The following is a 15,929-nucleotide window of genomic DNA, read 5'->3' on the forward strand; positions in this document are numbered from 1 at the left end:
CTTAGCTTTCCTAACTGCCTGTATATATTTGTTCCTACCTTCCCTGAAAAGTTACATATCACGGGGGCTATTTAATGCTAATGCAGAACGCCACAGGATGTTTTTGTGCAGGTCAAGGGCAGACAGGTCTGGAGTGAACCAAGGACTATATCTGTTCCTGTTTTTACTGGTCAGGGTTATCTATTCCTAGTTCTAAATTTAGGTGGTACTGTACGCCTGTACCGTGTGGTGCGCTGGGAGTCGGGAAGCAAGTTCAGGGAGTGAAAAGTGTAATACTTAAACAAAACATAATTACAAAACAAGAAACACGACCAACGCACAGACATGAAACAGAAACAGAAACAAAGGGAGTGACATAAACAGGACAGGTAATGAAGGAGGTGATGGAGTCCAGGTGAGTGTCATTAGGCGCTGATGCACATAACGAAGGTGACAGGTGTGAGCAATAATCAGCAGCCTGGTGACCTAGAGGCTGGAGAGGGTGCACACTTGACAGTGCCTCCCATAGTCTGTTCTTGACTTGGGGATTGTGAAGAGACCTCTGGTAGCATGTACTGTGGGGAATACATGGGTGTCTGAGCTGTGTGCTATTATTAATCAGACACCTCGGAGCATTCAGCATGTCAACACTTCTTGCAAAAAACAAGTTGAGTGATAATGTCAATCTCTCCTGTACCTTGAGCCATGAGAGATTGACATGCATATTATTAATGTTAGCTCTCCGTGTACATTTAAGGGCCAGTCGTGCTTCTCTGTTCTGAGCCAATTGTAATTTTCCGAGGTCCCTCTTTGTGGCAACTGACCACACAACTGAACAGTAGTCCAGGTACAACAAAACTAGGGCCTGTTTTTAGTGTTGTTAAAAAGGCAGAGCAGTGCTTTATTATGGACAGACTTCTCCCCATCTTAGCTACAGTTGTATGTTTTGACCATGACAGTTTTACAATTCAGAGTTACTCCAAGCAGTTTAGACACCTCAATTTCTACATTATTTAGTTCAAGATTTAGTTGAGGTTTTAGTGAATGATTTGTCCTAAACACAATGCTTTTATTTTTAAAATATAATGCAAAAGTATTCCTTGCCACCCATTCTGAAACTAACTTCAGCTCTTTGTTAAGTGTTGCAGTGATTTCACTCACTGTAGTAGCTGACGTGTTTAGTGTTGAGTCATCCGCATACTACATAGACACACTGGCTTTTATCCTGAGTGGCACAGCATTCTAAGGCACTGCATCTCAGTGCAAGAGGCGTCACTACAGTACCTGGTTCGAATCCAGGCTTCATCACATCCGGCCGTGATTGGGAGTCCCATAGGGTAGCGCACAATTGGCCCAGCGTCATCTGGGTTTGGCCGGAGTAGACCATCATTGTAAATAAGAATTAGATTGATTATGTACGTTTAGAAATACCTAAAGATGTATTACAAAAAGTAGTTTGAAATGTTTTGGCAAAGTTTACAGGTAACTTTTGAGATATTTTGTAGCGACGTTGCGTAAATTGGAAGCTGTGTTTTTCTGGATCAAACGTGCCAAATAAATGGACATTTTGGATCTATATCGACGGAATTAATTGAACAAAATGACCATTTGTGATGTTTATGGGACATATAGGAGTGCCAACAAAAGAAGCTCGTCAAAGGTAAGGCATGATTTATATTTTATTTCTGCGTTTTGTGTCACGCCTGCAGAGTTTAAACATGCTACTCTCATTGTTTACTGTTGTGCTATCATCAGATAATAGCATCTTATGCTTTTGCCAAAGAGCCTTTTTGAAATCTGACATGTTGGCTGGATTCACAACGAGTGTAACTTTAATTTGCTATCTTGCATGTGTAATTGAATGATTTTCTTTTTTTTTATAGAAATATATTTGAATTTGGCGCTCTGTATTTTCCCTGGTTATTGGCCATGTGGGATGCAAGCGTCCCGGCTACCCCAACAGAGAGTTGAACACTTTTTTGGTTACTACATGATTCCATATGTGTTGTTTCATAGTTTTGATTTCTTCACTATGATTCTACATGTAGAAAATAACAAAACGTAGGAAAGGTGTATCCAAACCTTTTACTGGTACTGTCTATCTAATGAACATTGGTTATATTTAGGAGAAAACAACAAACCTTTTACTGGTACTGTCTATCTAATGAACATTGGTTATATTTAGAAGAAAACAACAAAAACAACAAACCTTTTACTGGTACTGTCTATCTAATGAACATTGGTTATATTTAGGAGAAAACAACAAACCTTTTACTGGTACTGTCTATCTAATGAACATTGGTTATATTTAGGAGAAAACAACAAACCTTTTACTGGTACTGTCTATCTAATGAACATTGGTTATATTTAGGAGAAAACAACAAACCTTTTACTGGTACTGTCTATCTAATGAACATTGGTTATATTTAGGAGAAAACAACAAACCTTTTACTGGTACTGTCTATCTAATGAACATTGGTTATATTTAGGAGAAAACAACAAACCTTTTACTGGTACTGTCTATCTAATGAACATTGGTTATATTTAGGAGAAAACAACAAACCTTTTACTGGTACTGTCTATCTAATGAACATTGGTTATATTTAGGAGAAAACAACAAACCTTTTACTGGTACTGTCTATCTAATGAACATTGAACATTGGTTATATTTATATTTAGAAGAAAACAACAAACCTTTTACTGGTACTGTCTATCTAATGAACATTGGTTATATTTAGAAGAAAACAACAAAAACAACAAACCTTTTACTGGTACTGGCTATCTAATGAACATTGGTTATATTTAGGAGAAAACAACAAACCTTTTACTGGTACTGTCTATCTAATGAACATTGGTTATATTTAGGAGAAAACAACAAACCTTTTACTGGTACTGTCTATCTAATGAACATTGGTTATATTTAGGAGAAAACAACAAACCTTTTACTGGTACTGTCTATCTAATGAACATTGGTTATATTTAGAAGAAAACAACAAAAACAACAAACCTTTTACTGGTACTGGCTATCTAATGAACATTGGTTATATTTAGGAGAAAACAACAAACCTTTTACTGGTACTGTCTATCTAATGAACATTGGTTATATTTAGGAGAAAACAACAAAACTGGTACAACAAACAACAAATTTTACTGGTACTGTCTATCTAGCATATATTTAGGAAAAAAATTGGTTATATTTAGGAGAAAACAGGTACTGTTAATGAACAGGTACTGTCTATCTGAACATTGGTTATATTTAGTTTTACTGGTACAGTCTATCTAATGAACATTGGTTATATTTAGGAGAAAACAACAAAAACAACAAACCAAATGTCTCCAGCATACAGCGTTCAGCTGCGCACTGCTGTGTGTGTGTGTGTGTGTGTGTGTGTGTGTGTGTGTGTGTGTGTGTGTGTGTGTGTGTGTGTGTGTGTGTGTGTGTGTGTGTGCGTGTGCGTGTGTGTGTGCATGTGTGTTTGAGCGCATGCACGTCTGTGAAATATCACTTATAAAAACCCATTTGGGACAAAGCCCATCACTACCATATCCAGTACCTAAATACCCCCCCCCCATCTTAAACTGATTCCAGTGAATATTAGTGCACTACTAGCTACTGTCAATCAAAGCAATTTTTTACAAGGCCCAGATAGGTTAAAAGCCTTGTTTTCCTTTGAAATTCTCCATCTCTTTCTCTCCCTCTCAGCACTCCCTCCCTCCCCTTCCCTTTCTCTGTATATTATTGCCAGATAGAATAACTTGTGGACAGTGTGTGTGTGTGTCCGCAATCGTGCATGTCATGTGTGTGCATGTGCAACAAGGTATCACAGTTTGACTTCGAAATTTGACGTTTTCCAAACATCTATGAGTGATGCCAAGGTGGGTATTTTTTATGTTAAAGTTGAGACATTGTTACCTAACTCCACAAAAGTGAAACCAAAAACATAGGGCTGGGGGTTTTACATCTCATAAAGTAAAGGGTTACGGTTTGGGTTACGTTTAGGAATGAAATTAGAGTGGTAAAGTTTGGGAAAAGGCTTAACCCCTTACACTGATGGAAAATGGCTTATATGGAGCGGGCAAAAATGTTTCTAACAGAATAACTATAAAAAGCATATGAACATGGTAGCAACTAAATGAGAACACTGCAATAATCAGACCAAATGTGAGGACACGACGGTTCACCTGACACGAGACAGAATCCAAAAATTACACTGTTTATTTTATGTACATTTTACATTTATTGTACTTTTCACAACATTTGACAATAACTAAATGTGAAAATACTCTGGATACATTCAGTAACATGATAGGAATATTCTTTGGAGAAAAAAAAGACTACAGGGTTTTTAGTGAGAGGTCTGATTGGTGTCTCCAAGTGGTCCACAGTTCCTAAGTCATTTTAATGCATTTTATGACTAAACGTTTATTTATTTTAAATGGCTCTCAGCTTTGCCATTGAGGAAATAAAGCAAGCAACACTTACTGTTGTTTATGCAATCTGGGTCAGGTGGGCATCATTTGAAAGCTTTCTATTACCAACATGACTAGCTAAATGATCAAATCCAAATTTAGACAGACAAACAGACAGACAGATTGTAATTTTGCTGCCCATAGAAGGGAGTCATGAGTGCATTCATATGCGTGTTCCTCTGCAAATTTTCTTCACAATATGACAAACGTAGTCTCATTCTGCTCTGGAAAACCTAGGATATAACGTCATCTTTGTAACTGTGGTTCAAACAAAGCGATCATAAACTTCGACATTGTAAATGACCTGAGTTTTCAAATATGGAAATGTGAAGTGCATAGTTTGGGTGTGTGGTTTGCTTATATGACATCAAAGTGGTCTAATAATGTTTTTCTATTTATATAACTTATTATTATTTATTATAATGCTCAATGTCTCATCTTTCAGAGCACATCAAGTCCTCTCGATTATATTGATTTCCCTCACTTAGACAACAACACACCGGCCCAATTAGTGGGAGGGATGGGGCATCTTCTTGTTCAGAACAGCTGTCAGTCAAAACCCATACAGAGTTGTGAACCGGAGAACCTGAGCTCTGAAGTCATGTTACTGTACAGCCGCTGGGTTCCAATTTAGGTGCTTATCAATGACAACATTTTCCATTTTCAACCCGTATACGGGGCCCAGAGCACCGACCGTCGGAACGGGGGACATTTTTTGTTATTGAAAAACCATATTTTGTTATAAAAAAAAAATCTGTTTTACGCTGCTATTCTACACATTTAGTGAAATCTCCAAGGGGCCCACTTCCCCAAAATAGAAATAGCTCATCTTTTATGCCCATACACTGGCCCGCCCACAAAGCCCTAGAAACTCAGCGGCCTATTTGAAACGCTCATCGTTTCTGTCAGCAGTTGTTTTTTGAAGGCAATACTAGACATTCTTGAGACCTGGATGGACAGCTAACTTTGACTTCAAACTAGAGTGATCTCCCTTGTGTGTGTCCATTTCTCTCTCTCTCTCTGTGTGTGTGTGTGTGTGTGTGTGTGTGTGTGTGTGTGTGTGTGTGTGTGTGTGTGTGTGTGTGTGTGTGTGTGTGTGTGTGTGTGTGTGTGTGTGTGTGTGTGCGCGTGTGTGTGTGTGTGTGTGTGTGTGCATGGGTTAGGGGACTTTGTTTGGTGATGGCTGGAGGTTGGGGATAGAGGGGTGGAAAGAGAGAGGAGGACAAGGAGGGGGGGGGGGCATTAAGGATGGATTAAACCAGAACCAAAGTATCACCCCTCATCCTATACCCCCTGACCGCCCACTCCTCCATCCCTGCCGGTACACCAAGGTCCCTCCTACCTTTCCTCTGATCAACGGAACCGAAAAAAGGACATAGGAGAGGCCTCCAATTCCCTCAATATCCAGCCCCTATGGACCTTTTTTCACGAACCCCCATTCAGCTCTCACTCTCACCCTCCTTTCCCCCCAAATTAATTTACTGTAACTACCAAACATCCTCTATTCCCTTTACTGTAACCACCAAACCACCCTCTATTCCCTTTACTGTAACCACCAAACCACCCTCTATTCCCTTTACTGTAACCACCAAACCCAGCCGACTAGAGCACTAAGGTGCTTTAGTGACAAAAGCACTGTGATAGACTGCACAGTTTGCTGAGTAGACTTTTGTAGATGACATCGCGAGTCGAGTCGGTAGGATAGTCTGAGGCATCCTCTATTCTCTTTACTGTAACCACCAAACCATCCTCTATTCCCTTTACTGTAACCACCAAACCATCCTGTATTCCCTTTACTGTAACCACCAAACCATCCTCTATTCCCTTTACTGTAACCACCAAACCCTCCTCTATTCCCTTTACTGTAACCACCAAACCATCCTCTATTGGCCCTTTACTGTAACCACCAAACCATCCTCTATTCCCTTTTGACTGTAACCACACAAACCATCCTCTATTCCCAGGCAGCGATTACTGTAACCAGGCCACGGAAGGAGTGCTGTATGGCATTGAAGCCAAACCATCCCTCTATTCCCTTTACTGTAACCAGGCAAGGCAAACCATCCTCTATTCCCTTTACTGTAACCACCAAACCATCCTCTATTCCCTTTACTGTAACCACCAAACCATCCTCTATTCCCTTTACTGTAACCACCAAACCATCCTCTATTCCCTTTACTGTAACCACCAAACCATCCTCTATTCCCTTTACTGTAACCACCAAACCATCCTCTATTCCCTTTACTGTAACCACCAAACCATCCTCTATTCCCTTTACTGTAACCACCAAACCACCCTCTATTCCCTTTACTGTAACCACCAAACCCTCCTCTATTCCCTTTACTGTAACCACCAAACCCTCCTCTATTCCCTTTACTGTAACCACCAAACCCTCCTCTATTTCCCTTTACTGTAACCACCAAACCATCCTCTATTGCCTTTGTAACTTTGCTTTAATTTCTCTATATGTCTCTCACAATATGGAATATGCTATAATGTATACACATGCTGATGGTTTTGTACGTGTATGTGTGCGTATGCATGTCAGGGTGTAGTCCACCAATGCTCAATAACTGGTTTGACATTTTAATTTTTTTATTTCACCAGGTAATTTGACTGAGAACACATTCTCACTTACAGCAACGACCTGGGGAATAAAGCCATGGGCTATGGGGGTTTATGGGGCCAGTCTTATGGGAAAACACAGACAGTAAGCTTCACTGGGCCTCAAAGGAAGATCATCCATTAAGGCAGACACAGACACGCACCCACATGTGCACACTCACACACATGAAGGGTAGTTAAACATGTTTCTAAAAGACAAGTTAATCCTGCTTCCTATCTCCAAGCAGGGAGAGAGAGAGAGAGAGAGAGAGAGAGAGAGAGAGAGAGAGAGAGAGAGAGAGAGAGAGAGAGAGAAAAAGAAACCTGTTATGGTCTGGTACCACACATACCTGCTCTTTGAACTTTTTCACAAAGTTTAGCCTTCTGCTAAACAGAAACACAAAATCTTCTCCTCTTATCTCTTTTCATGCTTTCAGTCACACTTTGTTCTCCCTTTCTCCTTTCTTCCTCCTACTCCTCCTCTTCCTCTTGTTTCCTCAAATGGCTAGCATCAGTTGGCTCTCCTAGTGCTCCCTCCCCCCTCTGGCTCTCCTAGTGCTCCCTCCCCCCTCTGGCTCTCCTAGTGCTCCCTCCCCCCTCTGGCTCTCCTGGTGCTCCCTCCCCCCTCTGGCTCTCCTGGTGCTCCCTCCCCCCTCTGGCTCTCCTGGTGCACCCTCCCCCCTCTGGCTCTCCTAGTGCTCCCTCCCCCCTCTGGCTCTCCTAGTGCTCCCTCCCCCCTGTGGCTCTCCTAGTGCTCCCTCCCCCCTCTGGCTCTCCCTGTGCTCCCTCCCCCTCTGGCTCTCCTAGTGCTCTCTCCCCCCTCTGGCTCCCCTAGTGCTCCTTCCCCCCTCTGGCTCTCATAGTGCTCTCTCCCCCCTCTGGCTCTCCCAGTGCTCCCTCCCCCCTCTGGCTCTCCCAGTGCTCCCTCCCCCCTCTGGCTCTCCTAGTGCTCTCTCCCCCTTATGGCTCCCCTAGTGCTCCTTCCCCCCTCTGGCTCTCCTAGTGCTCCTTCCCCCCTCTGGCTCTCCTAGTGCTCCTTCCCCCCTCTGGCTCTCCTAGTGCTCCTTCCCCCCTCTGGCTCTCCTAGTGCTCCTTCCCCCTCTGGCTCTCCTAGTGCTCTCTCCCCCTCTGGCTCTCCCAGTGCCCCCCCCTCCCCTCTGGCTCTCCTAGTGCTCCCTCCCCCCTCTGGCTCTCCTAGTGCTCCCTCCCCCCTCTGGCTCTCCTGGTGCTCCCTCCCCCCTCTGGCTCTCCTGGTGCACCCTCCCCCCTCTGGCTCTCCTAGTGCTCCCTCCCCCCTCTGGCTCTCCTAGTGCTCCCGCCCCCTGTGGCTCTCCTAGTGCTCCCTCCCCCTCTGGCTCTCCCAGTGATCCCTCCCCCTCTGGCTCTCCTAGTGCTCCTTCCCCCCTCTGGCTCTCCCAGTGCTCCCTCCCCCTGGCTTTCCTAGTGCTCTCTCCCCCCTCTGGCTCCCCTAGTGCTCCTTCCACCCTCTGGCTCTCCTAGTGCTCCTTCCCCCCTCTGGCTCTCCTAGTGCTCCTTCCCCCTCTGGCTCTCCTAGTGCTCTCTCCCCCCTCTGGCTCCCCTAGTGCTCCCTCCCCCCTCTGGCTCTCCTAGTGCTCCTTCCCCCCTCTGGCTCTCCTAGTGCTCTCTCCCCCCTCTGGCTCTCCCAGTGCTCCCTCCCCCCTCTGGCTCTCCTAGTGCTCCCTCCCCCTCTGGCTCCCCTAGTGCTCCCTCCCCCCTCTGGCTCTCCTAGTGCTCCCTCCCCCCTCTGGCTCCCCTAGTGCTCCCTCCCCCCTCTGGCTCTCCCAGTGCTCCCTCCCCCCTCTGGCTCTCCCAGTGCTCCCTCCCCCTGGCTCTCCTAGTGCTCTCTCCCCCCTCTGGCTCCCCTAGTGCTCCTTACCCCCCTCTGGCTCTCCTAGTGCTCCCTCCCCCTCTGGCTCTCCTGGTGCTCCCTCCCCCCTCTGGCTCCCTCCCCCCTCTGGCTCTCCTGGTGCTCCCTCCCCCCTCTGGCTCTCCTGGTGCTCCCTCCCCCCTCTGGCTCTCCTGGTGCTCCCTCCCCCTCTGGCTCCCTAGTGATCCCTCCCCCTCTGGCTCTCCTGGTGCTCCCTCCCCCCTATGGCTCTCCTAGTGCTCCCTCCCCCCTCTGGCTCTCCTGGTGCTCCCTCCCCCTCTGGCTCCCCTAGTGCTCCCTCCCCCCTCTGGCTCTCCTGGTGCTCCCTCCCCCCTCTGGCTCTCCTGGTGCTCCCTCCCCCCTCTGGCTCCCTAGTGCTCCCTCCCCCTTCTGGCTCTCCTGGTGCTCCCTCCCCCCTCTGGCTCTCCTGGTGCTCCCTCCCCCCTCTGGCTCCCCTAGTGCTCCCTCCCCCTCTGGCTCTCCTGGTGCTCCCTCCCCCCTATGGCTCTCCTAGTGCTCCCTCCCCCTCTGGCTCTCCTAGTGCTCCCTCCCCCCTCTGGCTCCCCTAGTGCTCCCTCCCCCCTCTGGCTCCCCTAGTGCTCCCTCCCCCCTCTGGCTCTCCTAGTGCTCCCTCCCCCCTCTGGCTCCCCTAGTGCTCCCTCCCCCCTCTGGCGCCCCTAGTGCTCCCTCCCCCCTCTGGCTCCCACACTGGGCGCGCATCCTGAAGTGATGTCTTTTGTGCTGGGGTACAGAGGTTGTGCCTGTTAGTGTGAAGAAATGCCTGCTGGGTCTTCTTATCCCGACCCTGAAAGAGTGATGCCGAGGTTTTCACACCACCATTACCACCATTACCATACAGGACACTTTCATCCTTTGTCATGGGGGCAATCCCCACCCCCCACCCTGAATAATTGCATGCATGATAGTTATTGTATGACTCCCATCAGGGGGAGAGGAGACAGAAGTAGAAGCGGCGGGGAAAAGGTTATTGGGGTGGAGGGGTGGAGGGGTGGAGGGGTGAGGGGAGAAGTTAAGTAGACTAGGAAGGTTATGTTCTCTAGAATGTAAGTGTGTTACAAAATGCAAAAGGGGTGAGGAATGGGTTGTTGCACTGGAGTGAGTGATTGGGGAGGGGTATGTGGCTGAGTGGTTAAGCAGGGGTATATGGCTGAGTGGTAAGGGAGGGGTATGTGGCTGAGTGGTTAGGGAGGGGTATGTGGCTGAGTGGTTAGGGAGGGGTATGTGGCTGAGTGGTTAAGGAGGGGTATGTGGCTGAGTGGTTAGGGAGGGGTATGTGGCTGAGTGGTTAGGGAGGGGTATGTGGCTGAGTGGTTAGGGAGGGGTATGTGGCTGAGTGGTTAGGGAGGGGTATGTGGCTGAGTGGTTAAGGAGGGGTATGTGGCTGAGTGGTTAGGGAGGGGTATGTGGCTGAGTGGTTAGGGAGGGGTATGTGGCTGAGTGGTTAGGTATGTGGCTGAGTGGTTAAGGAGGGGTATGTGGCTGAGTGGTTAAGGAGGGGTATGTGGCTGAGTGGTTAAGGAGGGGTATGTGGCTGAGTGGTTAAGGAGGGGTATGTGGCTGAGTGGTTAGGGAGGGGTATGTGGCTGAGTGGTTAGGGAGGGGTATGTGGCTGAGTGGTTAGGGAGGGGTATGTGGCTGAGTGGTTAGGGAGGGGTATGTGGCTGAGTGGTTAAGGGAGGGGTATGTGGCTGAGTGGTTAGGGAGGGGTATGTGGCTGAGTGGTTAAGGAGGGCTGAGTGGTTATATGTGGCTGAGTGGTTAGGGGGGGTGTATGTTAGGGGGGTATGTGGCTGAGTGGTTAAGGAGGGGTATGTGGCTGAGTGGTTAGGGAGGGGTATGTGGCTGAGTGGTTAGGGAGGGGTATGTGGCTGAGTGGTTAGGGAGGGGTAGGGCTGAGTGGTTATGGAGGGTGGGCTGAGTGGTTAGGGAGGGGTATGTGGCTGGTGGTTAGGGAGGGGTATGTGGCTGAGTGGTTAGGGAGGGTTAGGGAGGGATATGTGGCTGAGTGGTTAGGGAGGGGTATGTGGCTGAGTGGTTAGGGAGGGGTATGTGGCTGAGTGGTTATGGAGGGGTATGTGGCTGAGTGGTTAGGGGGGGCTGATGGGCTGAGTGGTTAGGTTGTGGCTGAGTGGTTAGGGGGGTATGTGGCTGAGTGGTTAGGGAGGGGTATGTGGCTGAGTGGTTAGGGAGGGGTATGTGGCTGAGTGGTTAGGGAGGGGTATGTGGCTGAGTGGTTAGGGAGGGGTATGTGGCTGAGTGGTTAGGGAGGGGTATGTGGCTGAGTGGTTAGGGAGGGTATATGGGCTGAGTGGTTAGGGAGGGGTATGTGGCTGAGTGGTTATGGAGGGGTATGTGGCTGAGTGGTTAAGGGAGGGATGTGGCTGATGGTTAGGCTGAGTGGTTGTGGGGAGGGGGTATGTGGCTGAGTGGTTAGGGAGGGGTATGTGGCTGAGTGGTTAGGGGGGTATGTGGCTGAGTGCACACACACACACATGTGGCACACACACACACACAGGGTTACACACACACACACACACACACACACACACACACACACACACACACACACACACACACACACACACACACACAAACACACACACACAGGTTGCTATAGTAGGAGTGTGATCACTGATCATATATATATATATACATATATGTCATATTTGAAGTACTTAGGGCACATCCCTTCCTCCCCCTTTCCTTCCCTCCCTTCATTCCCCCTTTCCTTCCTCCTTTTGAGCCATGGATTTGAGTGGTCTCGCTTCACTCGCTGCGAATGAATGCCAGTCATTTGTCTTGATATGCAAATGAGATGTAACAACCTTGACGGAACGAGAACACACACGTACATGGACATGCACACATACAACACATGCATACACACACACACACATACAACACACACACACACACGCACAACACACACACACACACACACACACACACACACACACACACACACACACACACACACACACACACACACACACACACACACACACACACACACACACACACACACACACACACAACACACACACACGCACACAACACACACACACAACACACACAACACACACACACAGCACACCATGATCACACACCATCCCCTAATGACTAAACCAAATTTTATAAATATTCAAAATCACAAATTCACGAACACGCTTAGAAGTGTAACATTTCAACCAAGTGTTATTTTTAGTTACATTTGGATTTGAACAGACACTCTTATCTATACTTTTACTGTATTCCATTATTAAAGTACTCTAGGTAAAACAACCACACATCACAATCATTGCAAGTAAAACCTTTAATCAAAATAGCCACCATTTGCAATATCAGTGCTTATTCTTAGAACAACGGAATGTGTATGAATTCTAAGACAGAATTCCTTCTCTCTGAGATCTTCACCAGACCCCTTGTTTATAATTCATGGAATGACTTTTCGTGTCATTTAACATGTAAACACTTGGCGGAACACCACCTCCATGCAATCTCAGCAATGTCATGCCTTAAAGAGAGGCAGCATGCACTGCTCCAATGTCATGCCTTAAAGAGAGGCAGCATGCACTGCTCCAATGTCATGCCTTAAAGAGAGGCAGCATGCACTGCTCCAATGTCATGCCTTAAAGAGAGGCAGCATGCACTGCTCCAATGCCATGCCTTAAAGAGAGGCAGCATGCACTGCTCCAATGTCATGCCTTAAAGAGAGGCAGCATGCACTGCTCCCACAAGAGTGTGACCCCAGATCAGCATCTTCACCCTACACCAAAAGACTTGAGAAACCCTACCAGGTGGCACAGTCCCCAAGAGCTCCGTTGTAGGTCCTCTCCTCTTTTTAGTACAACAAATCACGTGGATCAGACCTATACCCCTTCTGCCCCCCCGTGCCCCCCACTACTGCAGGCCAGTAGGGGCAACGGTGAGCGCTTTAATTAGGCTCGTGGCATGCTTGCCACTTGTAAGAGACGAGCTCCGGCTCCGAGGACAGCGCTAGGCACTCATTTAATTTTTGTTGTTGTTGTTTTAACTCTTGTCTATTGACAGCCACATCATAAACGCCATGCTGGCCAATGATCTGTTTCTAACATGATTGTCTGTCTCTCTTTTCCTTTCAACTCGCCATGTGTCACTCTAAACATACGCACAGGTATAATGTTTCCTACCTGGGAGAGCGGAGGCCTCTTTAAAAGTTCCACATGAATCGAAAACAAATCCTCATTATTTCTACCCTCTCTCTCTCTCTCTCTCTCTCTCTCTCTCTCTCTCTCTCTCTCTCTCTCTCTCTCTCTCTCTCTCTCTCTCTCTCTCTCTCTCTCTCTCATCCTCCCTTTAATCTGTTCAGACCCGCAGACTATGACACTGGAAATTGTGGGTTTATGAATAATGCTGAATGCGAGTGTTGGAGGGTTATTCAAACGATGAGACGGAAAGAGAGACAGAGGGAAGTGAGATGATGAACAATCTTTGTTCTATTGCTGGTTCGTTTGATCAGAGTTGAAGAGTACTTATCTATCCATCTATTTATCTTATCTGAGCTCATTAGAGCTCAGTCATCAGTACTAAATCATAAGAAATGGATGCCAGAGCACTTCAAGTGCACATACACACACACACACACACACACACACACACACACACACACACACACACACACACACACACACACACACACACACACACACACACACACACACACACACACACACACACACACACACACACACACACACACACACAACACAACGCAACATCACACAGTAACCATTCTATCCCTTGATTCCCCCTGACATGGGCCTAATCTAAACTAGCTGTTACCATTACTAATCACTCACATACTGTAATGTACCTTATAACACACAATCAAACTGTCGGGTAGGGGGTCATTTCCTCAAACTATTGTGGTTAGTCCATCACAAAGGCAGCAGAAAAAACTGAATTGCCCAATATTATTGAATAAGTTTGGTCTTCATCATGGTTAAAGAGTTGCTCTGTATTTTATCTTTATTTTACTAGGCAAGTCAGTTAAGAACAAATTCTTATTTACAATGACGGCCTAGGAACAGTGGATTAACTGCCTTGTTCAGGGGCAGAACGACAGCCTAGGAACAGTGGGTTAACTGCCTTGTTCAGGGGCAGAACGACAGATTTTTACCTTGTCAGCTTTGGGATTTGATCGAGCAACTTTTCGGTTACTAGTCCAATGCTCTACCCACTAACCACCTGCCGCCCTGCTGTATCATTAAAGGGGCAGCGTTGATAATGCTGATGATGATGAATGTGTGTGTTTTGGGGGACGGGAGGGCGGGTACATGTGTGTGTGTGTGTGTGTTTCAGGGGGGGATAGTGTGTGTGTGTCCGTGTGTGTGAGTGTGTGTGTGGGGGGGTAGTATGTGTGTGTTTCAGGGGGATAGTGTGTGTGTGTGACTTTTACCAGTGTGTGTACATCATCAAAGGTTCAGCGGTGAAGACACCAGAACCACGGGGCATCGGGGCATCGGGGCATCCCTACGGGCGCCGTTCCTCCATCCTTCCATCTTTGTCTTCGTCACAATCCACAACAAAAAGAGAGACAGAGAGGAGAGACTGTCGTGCATCCATGCCTCTTCATGCCTTTTCCCTCTGCCCGTATCCCGGCAACCAGTCAACCCTGGCACAAAACGGTACCCCCGCACTCCCCCCAATTCCTTTAGACCCTGGCCAGCGACACGTCAAGTCCCCCACCCCCCAACATGCCTTCTTCCCAGCAGGCTCTTGACACAGGCTGGCGTGCCCCAGAGGCAGGGGTGGGGGGAGATAAACCCCCCTAGAGGATCTGAGGAGGAAGGTCTTTTTGTCTATGTGGGGTACATCTCAATCAGCAGGGTGGTGGGAAAGAAGGGGTGGGTCTCTCCCATACTCATCCCTTTCACACACCCTCTTCCCCATACTCATCCCTTTCACACACCCTCGTCCCCGTACTCATCCCTTTCACACACACCCTCGTCCCCGTACTCATCCCTTTCACACACCCTCGTCCCCGTACTCGTTCCCGTACTCGTCCCCGTACTCGCACCTGTACTCGTCCCCATACTCGTCCCTATACTCGTCCCTGTACTCGTCCCTGTACTCGTCCCCGTACTCGTCCCTGTACTCGTCCCTGTACTCGTCCCCGTACTCGTCCCTGTACTCGTCCCCATACTCGTCCCTATACTCGTCCCTGTACTCGTCCCCATACTCGTCCCTATACTCGTCCCTGTACTCGTCCCCGTACTCGTCCCCGTACTCGTCCCCGTACTCGTCCCTGTACTCGTCCCCGTACTCGTCCCTGTACTCGTCCCCATACTCGTCCCTATACTCGTCCCTGTACTCGTCCCTGTACTCGTCCCCGTACTCGTCCCGGTCTATCTGTTCAGTTGTCAGTGGGAATTTCCCCCTCAGGGGCGTCACACTCATCAAAACCTTTACATCCATTTGTATGTATTACATCCATCAAAGATATCAAATTTGACCATAAGTGCTCCTTCGAATGTGACCCATCTGGAAACCCTCTTTCTGTATTCTGCACCTCACTCTCCTCCCAAAAAGAACAGCAAAACTCTATGAACGTCAACACGTCACTCAGACTTGCCATGGCGTCGTTGTTGCAGTGACATAGTGTTGCAGGGCCAGGACAGGGAAGGGTTTGGAACATGGCATTGCCTTAACAGATTATTTTTCTACGTTGTGGCGAGTGCTAGCTGTTTGCTGAGAACACAGTTGGTCTTGTAAAAAAAGCTAACCACATTGTTAAATTTAAAAGCTTAAAAACTCAAAGTCTCTCTGTCTCTCTGTCTCTCTGTCTCTCTGTCTCTCTGTCTCTCTGTCTCTCTGTATCTCTGTCTCTCTGTATCTCTGTATCTCTGTCTCTCTCTGTCTCTCTGTCTCTCTGTCTCTCTGTATCTCTGTCTCTCTGTCTCTCTGTCTCTCTGTCTCTCTGTCTCTC

The 15,929-nt window shown here is 47.5% G+C and overlaps 1 long non-coding RNA gene across 1 annotated transcript in view; it reads left to right on the top strand.

Annotated features, from left to right (window-relative positions):
• Positions 1-253: 253 nt before the first annotated feature.
• Positions 254-15,929, top strand: part of LOC127909637 (uncharacterized) — a 41,860-nt gene continuing 26,184 nt past the window's right edge. The window contains exon 1 of the long non-coding RNA XR_008072235.1: positions 254-394. This is a non-coding gene — a long non-coding RNA (uncharacterized LOC127909637). The remainder of the gene's footprint in view (positions 395-15,929) is intronic.

This window comes from Oncorhynchus keta, chromosome 19 (assembly GCF_023373465.1).
Source record: "Oncorhynchus keta strain PuntledgeMale-10-30-2019 chromosome 19, Oket_V2, whole genome shotgun sequence".
Lineage (NCBI taxonomy): Eukaryota > Metazoa > Chordata > Actinopteri > Salmoniformes > Salmonidae > Oncorhynchus > Oncorhynchus keta.